Genomic DNA, 4,266 nt, shown 5'->3' with positions numbered 1-4,266 from the left:
AGACTAGGAACTCTTTCATGCATGCTTTATAGGAAGGACCTTCTAGCTACAACCACAGACTCCGGGCCACTGCTTATGAATTAGATAGTGTTACTGATACAGTGCATATTGTATATTGGATCATCTTTCATTTTATGGTCAAAATTCTATTGAACATGCTGATAGTATTACCAGAGTAGTATGGACATACACTACACAGGAACCCCAATTCTGATCATTTGCGCAGGTTATTGGCAAAAGAGCTGATCTCATTGGTCAGAAGAATTAGTAGGGCTGTGACGATACCAGCAGTATTGCAATGTTTTTTCCATGGCCAAAATGAGAACACGAAGTAGACCTGACTCCTAAAGAAGTTAAATCTGCTTCATGTTTTGTTTCCTTGCCACGATACTAACGAGTATTGCAATACTGGTATTGTCGCGGCCCAAGCAATTAGTGGTAACTGGTCAGAATTAGCTGCCTGTTTAAATGCACCCACAGCCTATTAAGAGAATTTGCAACAGTTCAATTGTTGGCTTTTTTTAAAGTACTCTCAGAAGCTATTTGTAAATGCATTTCTGAAAGACTGGCTCATTTACAGTTCATGAATCCAATGGGAGCAGATTGTTCAAGGTAATCATTTCAAAATGGCACTGAATTCCAAGATAGCATTGTACTTTAAGATGTGATGGAACGATAGTGTTAATGGAGGCCCAATGGAAGCTCAATTTACGTCAACAACATAGCTCAGGCAGTAGGAAGGCCTCTCATCCATTTATATGCAAATGATACAGTCTTATACTCAGCTGGCCCCTCCATGGATTTTGTGTTAAATGCTCTACAACAAAGCTTTCTTAGTGTCCAACAAGCTTTCGCTACCCTTGTCCTGAACACCTCCAAAACAAAGGTATTTTGGTTTGGTAAGAAGAATGCCCCTCTTCCCATAGGTGTTATTATTACCTCTGAGGGTTTAGAGCTTGAGGTAGTCAAGTACTTGGGAGTATGGCTAGACAGTGCACTGTCAATCAATCAAATGTGTTTATAAAGCCCTTTGTTTTACATCCTTCTCTCAGCAAATATCAAAGCTGCAGGATAAAGTTAAATCTAGATTTGGTTTCCTCTATCGTAATCACTCCTCTTTCACCCCAGCTGCCAAACTAACCCTGATTCAGATGACCAGATGACCATGCTAGATTACGGAGACATAATTTATAGATCGGCATGGAAGGTTGCTCTCGAGCGGCTAGATGTTCTTTACCTTTCGGCGATGCTCATTATAGGACACATCAATGCACTCAATGCTTATTTATAAAACCCTCTTAGGCCTCACTCCCCCCTATCTGAGATATCTACTGCAGCCCTCATCCTCCACATACAACACCCGTTCTGCCAGACACATTCTGTTAAAGGTCCCCAAAGCACACACATCCCTGGGTCGCTCCTCTTTTCAGTTTGCTGCAGCTAGCGACTGGAACGAGCTGCAACAAACACACAAACTGGACAGTTTTATCTCAATCTCTTCATTCAAAGACTCAATCATGGACACTCTTACTGACAGTTGTGGCTGCTTTGTGTGATGTATTGTTGTCTCTACCTTCTTGCCCTTTGTGCTGTTGTCTGTGCCCAATACTGTTTGTACCATGTTTTGTGCTGCTTCCATTGTCGTTGTTGTGTTGTGTTGCTGCCTTGCTATGTTGTTGTCTTAGGTCTCTCTTTGTGTAGTGGTGTCTCTCTTGTTGGAATGTGTGTTTTGTCCTATATTTATATTGTATTTATTTATTTTTTTAATCCCAAAAAATAAATAAGAATTTGTTTTTAACTGACATGCCTAGTTAAATAAAGGTTAAATACAAATGTTACCCTTTTCAATAGCATATACAGCTTAAACATAATTATGTGATTTTATCTTTAACTCCCTATATTCAAAAAATCTAATTCCCAACTCTCTAATTTTATTAGACTTAAAAAGATGTGACCACCAAGCCCATTGTTACCAGGGTAGACAGTGCCACCCATGTTTCACAGTGAGAATTATACCACTCCATTCATGATGGGTTAGTGACCTCTGTTGTCAGTTATCTAGAACTGCATGGCAAAGGTACAGTGGGGCAAAAATTATTTAGTCAGCCACCAATTGTGCAAGTTCTCCCACTTAAAAAGATGAGAGGCCTGTAATTGTCATCATAGGTACACTTCAACTATGACAGACAAAATGAGAAAGAAAATCCAGAAAATCACATTGTAAGATTTTTAATGAATTTATTTATGGTGGAAAATAAGTATGTTTTTCAGGGGTAGGGACTGGGAGACTAGTCAAGATCAAGGAAAAGATGGACAGAGCAAAGTACAGAACAATTCTTGATGGAAACCTACTCCAGAGCGCTCAGGACCTCAAGTCTGGGATGAAGGTTCAACTTCCAACAGGACAACAACCCTAAGCACACAGCCAGGACAATGAAAGAGTGGCTTCGGGACAAGTCTCAATGTCCTTGAGTGGCCCAGCCAGAGCCCGGACATGAACCCAATCAAACATCTCTGGAGAGAATTTAAAATAGCTGTGCAGAGACGCTCCGCATCCAACCTGACATAGCTTGGCAAGATCTGTAGAGAGGAATTGGAGAAACTCCCCAAATATAGTTGTGCCAAGATTATAGCGTCATACCCAAGAGGTCTCAAGGATGTAATTGCTGCCAAAGGTGCTTCAACAAAGTACTGAATACTTAAGTAAATGCAATATTTCAGTTTATTTTTAATACATTTGCAAAAATGCCTAAAAACCTGTTTTTTATTTTTCATTATGGGGTGTTGTGTGTAGTTTAATGAGGGAAAAACTTTGTTTTATCAATTGTAGAATAAGGCTATAACGTAACAAAATGTGGGAAAAGTTCAGTGGTCTGAATACTTTCAGAATCTACTGTATCAATGTACTAGCCTATGTGTTAATGAAGTAGTTTTGAAAGTATACGTCCCAAAGGGCAACCTATTCCCTTTATAATGTCCATGGGCACTGGTCTATAGTAGTGCACTATGAAGGGAATGGGGTGCCATTTGGGATGCATATACTGTCTTTATTACTGAATGCAGAGAGCAGAGTGCATGACTCCGCAGAGACACCCTGAGCTGTCAGTCAAACTCACACCATTAAAGAGAACACTCCAACCCACACAGAGACAGAAGATGTCAATTATTGAGAGGGGGGTATATCATACAGTGCCGCTCTGTACACAAATACAGGGCGGCACTGTTGAACTCTTTGGGCTTATTAATATACAGTGCCATCCCACCACTGCCACGTAGAGTAGGCCTACAGAGATGGAGAGGGAGAGAGGAACAGAACAAACAAACGGGCTCATCCATAACATCGATAAGTAAAATACATATTGCTTGTATTAAATATGAACATTGACATAAGTGTGAAATGTATGTTCTAAGACAGAGAAGTTAACTTGTGTGTCGACACACATTGTTAACTCATCTGATAACAGAGCAGGGAGGAGTGATGAATGTGTGTGTGCGTTAAAGTACCAAATGCTGCCGCGGTCAGTGACGGACTTCTACAATTGTGCAAGTTTTCCCACTTAAAAATATGAGAGAGGCCTGTCATTTTCAGCATAGGTACACGTCAACTATGACAGACAAAATAAGAAGAAAAAATCCAGAAAATCACATTGTAGGAATTTTAATGAATTTATTTGCAAATTATGGTGGAAAAAAAGTATTTGTTCACCTACAAACAAGCAAGATTTCTGGCTCTCACAGACCTGTAACTTCTTCTTTAAGAGGCTCCTCTGTCCTCCACTCGTTACCTGTATTAATGGCACCTGTTTGAACTTGTTATCAGTATAAAAGACAACTGTCCACAACCTCAAACAGTCACACTCCAAACTCCACTATGGCTAAGAGCAAAGAGCTGTCAAAGGACACCAGAAACAAAATTGTAGACCTGCACCAGGCTGGGAAGACTGAATCTGCAATAGGTAAGCAGCTTAGTTTGAAGAAATCAACTGTGGGAGCAATTATATTAGGAAATGGAAGACATACAAGACCACTGATAATCTCCCTCGATCTGGGGCTCCACGCAAGGTCTCACCCCGTGGGGTCAAAATGATCACAAGAACGGTGAGCAAAAATCCCAGAACCCCATGGGGGGACCTAGCGAATGACCTGCAGAGAGCTGGGACCAAAGTAACAAAGCCTACCATCAGTAACACACTATGCCGCCAGGGACTCCAATCCTGCAGTGCCAGACGTATCCCCCTGCTTAAGCCAGTACATGTCCAGGCCCGT

Source organism: Oncorhynchus gorbuscha, linkage group LG06 (genome assembly GCF_021184085.1).
Source record: "Oncorhynchus gorbuscha isolate QuinsamMale2020 ecotype Even-year linkage group LG06, OgorEven_v1.0, whole genome shotgun sequence".
NCBI classification, from domain to species: Eukaryota; Metazoa; Chordata; class Actinopteri; order Salmoniformes; family Salmonidae; genus Oncorhynchus; species Oncorhynchus gorbuscha.
The sequence above is the reverse complement of the archived record's forward strand: the minus strand, read 5'-3'. Positions refer to the sequence as shown.